A 15,627-nucleotide genomic window follows, 5' to 3' on the forward strand; every position below is an offset into this window, starting at 1 on the left:
AACTGCATTTTTTTTTTCATTTTTGTCATCTGTTGTACGTTAGCTTTATTGTACATGTAGAAGCTTGCTTATTTGGTTTCCACTGAAAAAAAAAGGATCGAAAAAAGTCTAATTTCAACATTTACCGGTTGTTAGTATTGGAATCAAACACACATTTCTTCAATTATCTCGAAAACACCTTTCTGCAGATACTGCCGTTTACCTATCACGGCCGTATAATTAACAAAACCTGTTGTTCTTTTACTGCATCCCAATGTTTCGAAACAATTTGGGTATATATAATAGTTTAAGCCCGCCATGATGTTTAAATCAAATTGTTTGGAAAGTGTTAGCGTTCTTTTGGTAATACACTCCTGTTTGTGAAAATTGCAACACCATGAAGGAAGCATCATAGTTGATTGAAATTTAATACACAGTTGAGTGGTAATGGTACAAATAAATGATTACATTTTCAAACAAACAATAAAAAGAGATAGAAATTAGTATTTTGTGTGGCCACCACGCGCCGCAGTAAGAGCTGCTACACGACTCGCCATGGAGTGAATCAAAGTTTGAATACCTGCCAGCAGAAGAGTATTCCTATTGTTTGTATACGCAACTAAAGTTTCGTCTGTCGAAGCAACAGGACGAGGATAACGACCGAGACGAGCCCAACGAAATCCCATACATGTTTAATCGGTGACATATCCGGGGAATATGTAGGCCAAGGAAGAAGCTGTACTTGCTGTGAATCAAGGTATCATTTGACAGTCCTGGCGACATGTGGACGGGCATGATCCTGTTGGAATAAAGCCCCTGGCAATCCTTGCAGGAAAGGAATAGCTTGGGGCTGTAAAACTTCGTTCATGTATCGGGTATTGGTCAACTTGCCCACAATTCGTAGCAATTGTGATCGTTCATGATATGTTATAGCACCCCATACCATAACTCTGGGGTGTTCGTCAAGTGTGGCGTTCGATAATCCTTGCTGGGAAAAGAATAGCTTGGGGCTGTAAAACGTCGTTTATGTATCGGGTATTGTTCAACTTGCCCACAATTCGTAGCAATTGTGATCGTCCATGATATGTTATGGCACCCCATACCATAACTACGGGTGTTCGTCAAGTGTGGCGTTCGATAATTCACTCCGGAATATGCCGTTCACCAGCATAGCGCCTGACACGAATTCGCCATCATGGTGCCACAAATTGAAGCGGAATTCGTCAGAAAAGACGACCTGCTGTCAATCAGCACGCCAGTTCCTATGCACATTGGCCCATTGTAGTCGCAGATGGCGATGGTTTTGCATGAGAGGAATCCTAAAGTATAGTGCCTAGAAAGAGTAGGTGTGCCGATCGGCGCTTTTTTCCCCAGGATTCTTGAAGACAAATTGTATGAAAACCGCTTAGAGGGCAGTGCGATCGAGGTGTACGTTCAATTTCGCGGTGTTTACATTAGTAGACGCGGGATTTTGTTACAATTTAGTTTCGCGTTTTTCTTTTTTACCTTTATTTCGTGAATATTTCATGAAACAGCGTTTAAGGCTTTTAATGGAGGCATCAAAGTTGAACATTAGAAGAAATAAAGCTTTATCTTGTTTCGTACCAGGGTGCAAAAGTGGATACAAAACATTCAAGGAGAAAGTTACGCTTTTTAAAGCTCCAGCAGATGAAGAAAAACTAAAGCGGAATTCGTTAATTCCCAGATTAGATAAAGTTTTTGACAAATATTACTCAATTTGTTCTCTGCATTTTGAAAAACATTTTATTGAAACGCATTTTAAGCATATTATAAATGGTGAGGAAGTTTTGATTCCTCGGGGAAAACCTTTTTTGAAAGATGAGGCAATTCCGACAATTTTCCCAAATCTGTCAACCTACTTTACTAAAAAAGTACCAAAGAAAAGGTCCATCAGGAATTATGCTGTAAAAAAAAAAATGCTCCCTGTTTGAAAAAAAAAAATAAAACTTGATCTTTCCGCAGATGAAACTGAAATAACCACGTATAAATCTATTATAAATGAAATTGTTCATATTAATTTGCCTAACGAATATTGGGTTTGCATGAAATTTAAAAATTCATTAATTACGTAAGGATGATTTTGGCAATTTTTGACCCCCTCCCCCCCCCATGTAAGGGGACGTAAGATTCCCCCCCCCTATCCCCCTATTCTTACGTAAGATTCCATTTCGTTTTTCAAAATGATAAAATAACAAATCTTGGAATCGTTATTAAATTCACATTATTAAATTAAACCTTTTGCGTAAAGAAATAGTTACTGAAAAGTTAGAATCTAAACTGAATGTTTTTTCGACTTTTTTTTGCTGTAATATTAATTACAAATAAAACAGCAATACACAATGCGACTCTTTTACTATATTTTATACTTTTTTTTTTTTTTTTGTAAAATAAATAAAAAAAAAACATCTTATCCTAACACGTTTCTTATCTTCCAGACGAAAATGGAACATAATCTCTGCCAAATCACTTGACCGCGCAATTTCTAATGTGAAATACCGACTTGGAAAATATTATGTAAGAATGAGTTTACCCCCCCCCCCCCCCCAAGTAAGGGTACGTAGAGGCTTTTCCAACCCCCTCCCCTTCGGGACCCTTACGTATTTATTGAATGGCCCCTTATAGTCTACTATTTTCATTGAAGATAACTTAGCAAAAGGTAATTTTATATGCTTCAAAAAATAAATGAACACCCATGTAACAAGTAGCACTTATTACAGAATTTGTCTTTTGCGCAGAAATAAGTTCAATCCGAAAAACGGGGCTTTTAAACTGCGAAATCAGCACGCAATCGCTGATTTAAAACGAGTCGGATTGGGAAGCATAACGTACTCCTCGAGCGCAGCGCCATCTGGATTTTCCTCAGATCTGACCTCACTTTTTCCCCGTCGATCGGCACACTACTCTTTCTAGGCACTATACCTAAAGGAATCCTTGCGCGCAACCCACGCTGCAGCAGACGTATCCGAATTGATGACGCACACAATGAGACACCTATAGCTGTTGATCACTGTGCTGCCAATTTTCGCGAAGAAGATGTGCGGTCCGTCAGCGCCATACACACCAGGTGTCTGTCATCGCGAGCTGACGTCACATTTCGGGGTCCACTCCCGGATTTCCGAGCCGTCCACCGCTTCCAAACACGCATGATTGTGCTGCTGTTACGCTGCACATGAGAGGCTACTGCATGATAAGATAATTCAGCTTCACGAAGGCCGACAATTCTGCCCCGTTCAAACTCCGCAATTTGCTCAAATTTCGCGTTCTTTCGTTGAAAGGCATAATAAAGATTTAGTTAACGTTTACTCTAGCATATAACCACCGATAATTATACACGCCTCGTTACAGCCGTCCATTTATATTCGGTTCGATTCGCCGTTCAGAGGGCGCTGCTCAGCATACGCATGCGCTACCGGTCTGCAATTCTAATCATTTGCATATCATGCCCTACTTTACATTTCCTGCAATTTTCAGCTCACTCGCGTAAGTCCTTCGTGGTGCTGCAGCTATCACAAACAGAAGTGTAGCTTTAACGTTTCATGGTTTTTATTTATGCGTTTGCTTATTTATCTGTAATTGGGGAGAGGGGAGGGATTTCTTAAGAAAACATTTTCAGAAATAAACTGTACTCTTTTGTAGAAAAAAAAGGATGAAATCCACGTTATTAACGTATAAAATGGTCTCTAAACATCAGGTGAACAAACTGAAGAATTCAAAGCTTAAAATTACTCAGTTTTGTGCAGTTGTTTTTTCTTTTAAAGGAATGAGATTTTAAATTAATAATAAAGAATTTCTTTTATTATGCGTATCAGATACGTAGAAATGCTGGGAATTATACATAGCTCCATTTTTATTAGGCTTGAAAATATTAGGTAGTTGTAAAAACAAAATTTTAAAATCTATTTCAGTGTGAAAAAGATCCATTAGACTCTGGGAGAAAAATTCTAAAGTCAGCACTCGAATTTTTTACGCACTTGAAAGCATTTCGAAAAGATAGAGCGCAAGTATTTTCCACTTTTTCTTTTCATACATTTCTTACCAACACATGAAAAAAGTCATTTTTTCTTACACATTTCCTCAGCTATGCTACCAGCTTATTCCCATTTAAATGAACGATGGTCAGTATTACTTCTTGTTTTCTTATGGTATTGAAAGCTACGCACCTCGATAAGATAGCGGTCGTTTTTAAAAGTTTTCTTCGTTGGACAATATTTTATCCTAAAATGTGCTGCGAAATAGTCTATTGATATTTAGTTTACCTAAATGACTAAGACATACCTAAAAGGTATAGTACGCACGCAAATATACACCCCCGCATACTTTATATATATATATATATATATATATATATATATATATTGAAAAAAAGTTCATGAAGCAGTAAATAGTGGGAGAGCATTAGTTTTTAAGTTATTTAATTTGAACTTAGATATATGATATGATTACATTATTGATAAGAGTAACAAACATTTTCCGCCTCAGCGGCCAAGAACAACACCTTCCTCATCTCAGAGGAGAAACCAACTGACCCCGGAGGGTCAAAGTTCAGTCGCGAGGGATCGCAAGGGATGTGGCAGCACCCTCTAAGCGAACGCGTACAAACATATATATATATATATATATATATATATATATATATATATATATATATATATATATATATATATATATATATATATATATCTGTTTGTACTGTTTTTGTTTCTAGCAACTTTGCGCTGGCATTACAGTACACTTTAATATTTATTCTTTCATTTTTCTTCCTTTTTTTTTTTTGAATTTATATTTAAAATGTTCTTAAAATGTATATCATGCTTTATAGTTTTATATATATATATATATATATATATATATATATATATATATATCTGTTTGTACTGTTTTTGTTTCTAGCAACTTTGCGCTGGCATTACAGTACACTTTAATATTTATTCTTTCATTTTTCTTTCTTTTTTTTTGAATTTATATTTAAAATGTTCTTAAAATGTATATCATGCTTTATAGTTTTATATATATATATATATATATATATATATATATATATATATATATATATATATATATATATATATATATATATTAACCAAAGTACAAATAATTCAAATACATGTAATATTTTTCAAGCAGAAAATTCTGAAAAAGAAAGAAAACTGTAAACCAAGTAATTTTGTTGTTATTATTACATGTTTATTTTACTATTACGAAGTTTCTGGTTTTTAGAAACTATTTTCTTACTATTTGGCTTTTAATTTCAACGCTCATTTTTAATTCTGAATTGGTTGGTTCCAGAATATATTTTTGGATTCGTAATGTGCGTAACAAGGGGCTCCATGGATCATCTTCGCAGGCTTCTTATGGTCGCCAGGTCGTAGTTCGGTACAGGGATAGGATATTGTTTTAGTGAGACAGTAGAGTAGAAGAGCATGCATCTTGTATGGCCAAGAATATTTCTAACCATATTACCATACAAAAACCTGCTGCCTTCGTCGCATTGCAACTCCTTGCGTCAGCCCAACTTTCAGAATTCATATTAAATTCAGTGGCTATCAAGGAAATTAATGCGAGCATGACTGAAAATATGCCATCCTTAGAAGAAACCGAAAACTGGACGTGCTTATTGATAGCTGTTGGTCATCAGCAAAAGGTTCATTCGTTCTTTATATTTTCTTCTTTTTTTTACGTTTGCTAACTAAAACATGAATAACCTCTTATTTTTGAAAAATGACGCAGTCTGGTAGTGTTGCCACTCTTAAAAATCAATGATAATAATACCAGTAGCAATGTAAAATTTAGCAAAATGGGGTCGTTTCCAAAATTTTAAAAGTATTTTTTCTGAAAAAGCATGTTCAAAAACATAGACTGACCATTTCTTAAATAATTTGTTTAAGTTTAATATTTAAAAAAGAAATACTTAAATCGGAGCGCTTTCATTGTTTACGGCTTCTGCCGATGACATCACAAATGATGAAATGCCATTCTGTGTTGCCATTCACAGTGCAAAATATTTAATTCGCATCTTTACACTCGTGTATTGGCAACGATATGGTTGATAGCAAGCGTAGAGCGCAACATTTAATTCGCTTCTTGATTATCATAACGTGGAAACGTGGTAGAAAGATGCGGCAAAGTGCATCATTTGTGACGTCATCAAGACCATGCCTTGTTTGAAAAATCGGACATTTCAAAAATTACTTAAAAAAACTGTTGGGAAAATGAAAGTATTATCTGGGTTCATGTTAATTTTTTTTTTTGCTCATTCTATCCATTTTAATGACTAAAAGTAGCACTTTTCACTAGAGGAAATCACCCCATTGTGGTTTGTGGTTTATTTTTTTTAAAGTGAGCCTAAACTTGAAAATACGAGAATTTGAGCAATGTCCCTAATAATTTGGCCACCCACTGTAATTGGACCAGAACCTATTTAAGCTAATCAAAAGTGCTTCAGTCTAATAGTCATAAAAAAAATAGGTTCGTTCTTCACAATGAAAAGCACTGATTATGAAATCGAAAACTACACACACACACACACACAAAAAGAAAGAAAAAAAAACATTTTTTTTTTTCTTTGTAAATTGTGAATGAAGTAGAAAATAAGATAATGACCTTTACCTTCTTACACATTTAGAGCATGGTTTAAGCGCCTCAATCGCAACATTCTCCACCAGCAAAATAATATGCAACTCCTTACTTTCCACAATTTTCCCCAATACCGAAAGCAAAACACATTTTAGTCCATTTTCCGTGTCGGGTGCTTATAACAACCTCATCTGCACAGGGCCCTATTCCTAACTCAAATCTTCCTCAACACACTTATTCCGAAACATGAAAAAGAGAACAGTTGCAAAGTTCTCAGCGCGTAATTAGAGCATACTTGGTTTGCATATTAAACATTGGGCCATTTACTTATCCCATACTTATTCGGCCACTTAGAAATTTAAATGGACATAATTTTGTAGGCATGCGAGAATTCCCCTACTTCTTACCCTCACTTGGTTTACTCACCACAGCTCGTTTATGATGATGGAATTTCATATATATCTTGACAATTCATACGGTTGTGCTCTACCAGTGCATTAAACTTATGTGGACTATAAAATTCAGTCATAGCTTTTAAGAAATATCCAAAGACCTTTGAAATAATTTCAGTAAAAAAAAATCTAATTCACTTCGTGAGCTACTACTATTATGCAAGAATCAAAATCATTTCAAATGAAAAAAATATATATAATTAAGCATTGTTCTGACGAAGGTAGGGAAACGGCAGTATCTGCAGAAATGTGTTTACGCGTTTTTGATTCACTACTAATTCGCAACTCCAACTAACTATAGGGGGCACTGCAGCCACCGTGTAATGGCGGATGAAAAAAGTAAAACAAACGCATGCCGTAACTTATAACTTGCTTTGACGCTTTGTGAATGACAGTAATTTTTTATCGTGTTACTGGGAAGCTTTCTTTTCTATTCTTCTGAAATTACATTACACCATAAATTGTCTGAAGCATGTAATTCACCCCAAAGAAAACACGTGGAATGGAATATTTTACCTTTTTCTTTAGTATTATAAATCACCACAAGATAGCGTATTCGGGCTCTGGAGATGCGAATAGCATGGAAATGTTGAAGTAAAACATTTTTTTCGCTATTTTTTTTCTTTCTGCGGAAACCAACTAAGCAAGCTAGTACAATAAAGCTAGCGTACAAGGGCCATTTCATGTGACGGAACGGTACATTTGGAGTAGTTTTGACACTAGATTTTGTTTCATAAGGACAAATAATTTGAGCTAGAAATTTTATTTTAATAATGCAATAAAATGCCTCTGACGGAACGGGACAGAAAGAGTCCCGTTACGTCACGGGCATTTTATTGCATACTCTTCAATTATTTTATTTGAAAACAATAAATATTAATGTTCTACGTAATCCTTATGACAATTCCTTACTGCTGCTATCAAAAATAAAATTTCTAACTTGTTTTATTTGTATTTATAGAACAATATACACTGACAAAGCAACTCCGAATGTCCCGTTTCGTCACATGAAAAAACCCATAATATATTACAAAAAATGTAAAAAAAAAAAAATTGAAGTTACTGCTTTTACCTGCACGGCAGTATACTTTCTTATTACATTTCAGTACTTTTTTAAGTGAGATTATTCAGCCTCTTCTATATCCTCTCTTATTCAGTGCCAGATTTATATTTCAATAGAAATCACCATTTTTAGTTATTACTTTTTATATTTATTTTACCTCTCTCTCTCTCTCTCTCTCTCTCTCTCTCTTTCGCACTTTTTTTTTCTTGGCAAATTAATTGCAGTTTTTTTTTTCTCTTTTGGTTATAGTTATGCGAAAATATCTTTGCTGAATTTGAGTTTATGAATAAATGCAGTACTTTAACTAGAGAAATAATCAATATTTATTTTTAAAACTTCCAAAGGAAAACTTCATTTGTGTCAACTATTAAAATGTTACAGTACAGTAGAACCTCATTAATCTGGATTAATAGGGGATCTAGGTTGTCAAAGTTAATGAAAGCGCGGATAACACAAAACTACCTACAAATTCAGTCAAGGTACGTAAATAAACTACTGTGCACAGTAAAAACTGTAGTTTGAATTCAAGAGAATAAAATATAAAACTAAATGAAAGAAAATTTTAAAAAGTCAAAATTCGGGCTAAAAAAATAAGTTATTGCTCTAACCCGCCATTATTTATACAGTATATAGATCTAAATGGTTGTCCAAAATAATTGAAGTCCTGTTTAATACGTCCGGATTAATGAGAGTTTACTGTTCTCTCATTTTGACAGATCTTTTTCAATTTTTGAGTAAACTAAAAAAAATGAAACATGTGTTAACACTATTTTTATTTAAAAAAACTACTGGTTTGTTAAAATTATAATTTTGAGGTGTGTTCATCAATTTTGGAGAAGTTATGACCCTGATTTCTTTTGCCTTAAAAATAAATAAAGCAACTTAAAATTAATGTGAAATAAGTAATGTGAAAGTGCAAGCGAGCTGATGTGTGCATCACATCATTTCCTTTTACTCCAATGTAATGATAAAAGTGCCACGGAGTAAGCAAAGAAACACTTTAAATATTTTAACCCCAAGTTAGTTGCGAACCGAAGGGAAAAAAACGTTTTATACAGATAAATTTTCCAAATATTGGCAATTTTAATTTGATTCAATGGTTTACTCTCTAAATCTTTCTAAATTAAAATAAGATTTTTAAAAAAATGCCACATTTGTCGCCAAGTTGGCAACAAAGCTTGGCGGATATATTGCCAAGTGTTTGTCAAGTTATAACACCACTTGGATTTGTATTGAAATTATCAACGGTTTTCCCCCAAAAAGGTGTAGAAGACCCTCTTAGGAACATCCGAATGCAAAATCCCCAAAAGGGAAGATGCACAACTAGACCCTAATTGGAGTCTACGTACCAAATTTCAACTTTCTAGGGCATACCGTTTTGAGTTATGCGAGATACATACGCACATACACACATACGCACATACATACATACAGACGTTACGAAAAAACTCGTTGTAATTAACTCGAGGATGGTCAAAATGGATATTTCTGGTGTCTATACGTTCTTAGGGATATATCCACATGTGGTCGGGTTAAAAAAAAAATAAAAAAAGTAAGAAAATAAATATTAATTTAGATCCGAGCAAAATGGAAATTAAAGCCGATTTTTGATGAATTTTTTTTTTTTTTTTTTTTGCGAATGCAATACTTCCTTTACAATGTAAAAGGTAGTAGAAAGGAAGACAAATAACAATTAAACTATTACATTGGACATTGTACATTATGTTATAATATTTTTGCATAATTATATTACGTACTAGCCGCTTGCGGCGACCAGCTGGTCCACCTTTTTCCTTTTTACGCCATTCGCCTTTTTGTGCCAGGGTTGCCGCCTTCGGCGGCTGCTTAGACAATTTAGCGACGGTATTAATCAATGTTTTTCTTTATATATCAATATTATCATTCGCCTTTTTTCACCGATGTTGACGCCTTCGGCGGCTGCTTAAAAAAATTTCGTGGCGGGTATCAATCAATCTATATCTATCTATATCATTAGTAGTTTGAATAAAATATTTTCTAAACCTATCTCCAGTTCCGTCTTTTGGAATGCTTTTTAAAGGAGGGGAGACACATACGGCGTACTTTTCATGCAAATTTTGTCGAAAAATAACAAAAAGCACTCCCACTTTTATGTGAAAGCATTGTTTTTTCAAAGTCATGGTGTGTGGGGGGGGGGGGCATTGACACCCCGTTGAAGTTCCTTTAATGACGGGCATGTCTCTTTCTTGCAGTCCATCCACTATATCGACCCCTATATTTGTCTATCTATCTATCTATCTATACGATCTATGCATATCTACCTGTTACAGTAATTAACAATCTTTTTTTTATCTTTTTTAGTATTAGTTAGAAAAATAAACATTTTTTGTCCACTCAATCTCTATCTATCTCAGTATCTACCTAACCTAACCGCCAATCCGTAACAGAAACGCAGATCATGCAAAAAATCGGGGGCTTTATTTATTTATTTAGTTTGCCAAAGTATAAAAATCATTGTTTTTATTGAAATTCAAAAAAAAAAAAAGTGACTGGGACCAAAACGATCCGATGTGGTCCGTTTGATTTACCGAAATCGAATGTTTAGCAAAACACCCGGGGGGAGGGGGGGAGAAACAAATGAATGAAATACCTGAAAAGAAAAAAAAGCGAATGAATCCTTCGAAAGGAAAGAAAAGAAAAAAGCAAGTTACGTAGTTAGATCACGTGGGTGCGTTACGTCATATTCGAAGCGGTCAGCGGAAAGCAGATCTTCGGTGAAGCGATAGCTCTATCTTCGTTCTTCCTTTAAAAAATTGTAAAAAAAAAATTTTTTGAATATTTTTGAAAACTTTTTTTTTTCTGTAGAGGACGAAATGTTCTGGCTACTACATAGTAAAATTACAGAAAAGAGGTTATTATATTTTTCACGGGATGCGTTTAGAAAAAAATTAAACCCAGAAAAAAATGCAAAATAAAGGTTTTTTCAAAAATTCATAAAAAATACAAAAATTGCTCTATCTTCAAAAAATTTTGTTCATCATATTTGAAATTAAATTTCCGACACTATAGTACAAAAAATATTTGTCTGGCGCGATTGGTTCGGGGTCTGTGAGGTTAAAAGTACTAAAAAGTGCTAAAAATCACATAAAACATTAAATAACTTTTTTTCTAATTTAAATATCAAAAATCGAAGCCCGAGGTGCACAACTTCAGCAAAAACTACACCTGTATACCAAATTTCCTCTTTCTAGGCCTTACCGTTTTCCCGGGATGCGCGCCACACACACACACACACACAAACATCTTATTTTATTATATACTAGCCGCCTGCGGCGACCAGCTGGTCCACTTTTTTACGCCATTCGCCTTTTTGCGCAAGGGTTGCCGCCTTCGGCGGCTGCTTAAACAATTTAGCGACGGTTTAATCAATGTTTTTCTTTATATATCAATATTATCATTCGCCTTTTTACGCCAATGTTGACTTCTTCGGCCGCTGCTTAAATAAATTTTGTGTTGAATAAAGTATTTTCTAGATCTATCTCCAGTTATATGTCCTTTGGAATATTTTTAAAGGGGGGGGGAGGCACAAAGGGCATACTCTTCATGCAAATTTTGTCGGAAAATAACAAAAAGCACTTCAACTTTTATGTGAAAGCATTGTTTTTTCAAAGTCATGGTATGTGTTTGTGTGTGCGGGGGGGGGCGGCTATTGATCCCCCGTTGAAGTTCCTCTATTTCTTACTGTCGATCTACTGTATCCACCTCTATATTTGTCCACCCTTCTTTCTCTCTATCTATCTATCTATACGATCCATGCATATCTATCTCTGATAGTAATTAACAATCCTTTTCTTTGTAAAAAAAAAAAAACATTTTTTGCCCACTTAATATCATCTCTCTATCTACCAAACCTAACCACCAATTCCTACAAAAATCATGCAAAAAACCGCGGGCTTTAATTATTTACTTAAAACTGCACGCAAAAAAAAGGCCATGTGTTCTCCGTAGTCTGCAAAAAGCAGCGCTTGCAAAAGATAGAAAAAAAAACACCGCTTTTATTGAATTAAAATGCGCACAAATATTTGACCAAAAATAAATATAGCAAAACGTCCAGAAAAAAAAGTTGGAAAAATAAAGGTATGAAATCTCTGAAAGTTAAAGGAAAAAAAAAGTGAAGAGAAAGCAAACGATTTCAGTTAGGTCACGTGATGAGGAAGTGCGGAACTCAGCCGGCAATGCTTACAGGTTGCGTTGCGTTCTGCATTTAAAAAATTGTAAAAAAAAAAAAACTTTTGCGTATTTTTAAAATCTTTTTTCTTCTGAAGGGGGAGGAATGTTTTTACTATTACCAACTAAAATTTTGGAATCGAGAGCGCAATACTTTTTGCAGGATGGGTTTCGAAAAAAACTAAACCCAGAAAAAAATGCAAAACAAAGGTTTTTTAAAAAATTTATAAAAAATACAAAAAATGCAATATCTTCAAAATTTTTTCAATCATCATATTTAAAACTAAATTTCCTACATTATAGTACAAAAAATATTTGTGTGGTGCGATTGGTTCGGGGTCTGTAAGGGAAAAAGTACTAAAAAGTGCAAAAAAACGCATAAAACATTAAATAACTTTTTTTCTAATAAAAATATCAAAAATCGAAGCCCGAGGTGCAATTTTTCAGCAAAAACTGCACCAGTATACCAAATTTCATCTTTCTAGGCCTTACCGTTTTCCTGGGATGCGCGCCACAAACACACACACACACACACACACACACACACACAAACATCTTATTTTATTATATGTACTAGCTGACCCAGCCACGCGTTGCTGTGGCAAAGAAGTTGGATTAAAATAAACTTTTACTCATTATTTTGACAGAATCAAATAAATATTTTTAATAGAGCTTAAAATAATATAGCCGATTTTAAAACATATGAGATTGATAATGGGCGTGATTCAATGTAAAAACGATTCATAAATCGAAAAATTATGGGCAGCTGATATGGCCAATTTCTGCTAGTAACATGTCATGCCAAAACCCGGAAAGTTTTCCGGTAAAAGTTAATAACTTTCTTGAAATTATCTCGGAAGCCTCTTGAAAAATTCGAAGATCTTCCCTTTTGAAGCTAGTCGTGTTTCTGGAACTTTAGTGTAAACTTAGGAAGGGATAAAAAAAAGCTTAGCACCCTTCTGATTTATTAAGGAACTTCTGTAAGCAGTAATGCAAATATAGCCAAAGTTTAACCAGAACTGCAAGCAAGTATCGAAAATTTTTACTCAGTAACGATTCGTTTTTTTTTTTTTTTTTTTAACAGTCGAGGCTGAAGAAAGTACTTATTGAATCCAGTAAGTACTAACTAAATTTTCTATGAAAAAAGCACTATTCTTACGCTTAGTAAATTTTGTAAGTATGACTTCGGTCAAAAAAAAGCAAAAATAACTTGATAGTGACAGTAAATATCGAAACTGATTGTAAAATAACCGAATGTAGAAACTAAGCGTAAACCACCATACACTTTTAATTTCTACACTACATTTTATTCACCTCAGCTTTCTCTATAGTTTGTAATCAATAACTTCTTTACAAAATACACTAACTAAATTAAAAACATATAAAAATTACATTTTTTCAATGAAATAGATAACATTGACTTCGAACTATTGTTTCTATTTTTTGAAAACTGAAAACTGTCTAAGCACTAAGTTGTGCACTATGTTCTTGCTTAACCAGTCTTTTGGTAATACGAAAAGTACGATAACTTTCCACTTGTGAGTAGGCGATATATGGTTGCACATGAGAGAAATATTTATGTTTCAAGTCCAAACCGAAAGAAGACATTGTTTGTTCTTGACATCTATTTATGGTCTTTGCAAAAGCTAAACGAATCAAAAATTGAAGTCTTTCAAATCTGTTTGAAAATTTTGACTCTATTACTGGATTACGTGGTAACACAAACATTTCTCCTTTAAACTTTCCCGTCAAAATTGTTGACTTTTGATGAAGAAACGTGTACCGTTGCGTAATTTAGGTGGGTTAAAATCGCGAAAAAAAAATTGTTGAGCCAATTTTCAACCGGAAGTTGTGTAGTCGCATTCCTGGTGTATCCAGGGCATTTAAAAACTCAGTTGGAATGTTTACTGCTTTGTTTTCATCGACAACTGTATAGGCTTGTTCAGCATCAATGAGGAGCTTTTTTCCAGCCGTCAGTAATGGCTCATTATTCGCAATAATTGTAGCTAAGACAGCGTCATTGCTCTGTTGTTATACGTTGCAAATCAGTGTTAACTAAGTCGGTGGCCCAACTATCAAGTGACGGCATATCATAATAATTAAGTTTCAAATTTGAAATTGAAACGCAAAAACCTTCAGTTAAAACTAAAGCTTCATATTCATCTCTGGTGTAAAATCTGGATTTGGACATTTGTGTTTGTTAAACTTTATGAAGTACGTCTTCAAACGTGAAAGTTATATAGTTTCTCCTTGAAAAATGATGATTGTGTTGGATAGTATGTCGTCAAAATTGTTTTAAACAGTTGACGAATACTGTTTCTCCATATGTCAAACCTGCATTAGAAAGTGTCAACTCCCAATGACTTTGTGCGACCAATAAATAAAATTTGCGACATGTATCGGGATATGTATTTGACAGTTGACAATTGACGATCCACAAATATTCCCGTCTCTTCGGGAATGTTTACCGAAAACAAAACTGCTACAAAACCAGCGCGATTACAGAGGCAAATATGATTTTTAAAAAATTAAATTTATCTGGGAATACACTCTCAATTAGTTCACTTTTCGTCTCAATGGCAGTGTAGAAATTGTCTGGCTCTTTGTTGTACTGTGTATTTTGATACAGTTCAATTTCACCGTTTCCAATACCAAGCAATTGCTTAGAAAATACTTGTGCGATTAGATTATTTTGCGTTTATACTCGCATGTTCATGGCCAATCGCATTATCTCGACATTACTCTATAAAAACGATTATTTTAAACATGCGTTGATTTCATCGGAATAACTGGTAACGTCTGCCGGAAGTCCCCAGACAGTATTCAGACAATTTGGTCTAAAAGTTTATCGTTGCCGTTCAAATCTTGCACAATCCTATGATGTGCTTCTAATGAATGCTTTTACTCATGAGCCATAGTACACTTATCCCAAATTTTAATTTCACTCTCTTGCAACACTACAGCCATTCCATGTTTTTTTTTCTTTAATGTTACACATTGCGTTTTGTTTGTTATGAATATCTAATAGGCAACTTTAAAGCTGAATGTGCTGTTCGTCTACCATCTAAAAAAAGTAGCAGCAATGCCTGACGATGCAATTGTCACTGCAATTTTCTGTTGCGAACGTATCTTTGCAAGAATTAATGATATTAAAAATTTCTTTGGGGAACAAAATAAAGAAAATAATTGTTTTCCGCTTAAATTCATTAACCTTCCTGAAATTAACCTGGAATATTTCTGAAGAATTCAGTAGTCTTCTTGGTTAAAGGCAGTTACGATTCTGGCACCTTTAGAGAAGCCTGACGCACGTTTAATATAATAGCATGGAACCTT

This window comes from Uloborus diversus, chromosome 2 (assembly GCF_026930045.1).
Source record: "Uloborus diversus isolate 005 chromosome 2, Udiv.v.3.1, whole genome shotgun sequence".
NCBI lineage: Eukaryota > Metazoa > Arthropoda > Arachnida > Araneae > Uloboridae > Uloborus > Uloborus diversus.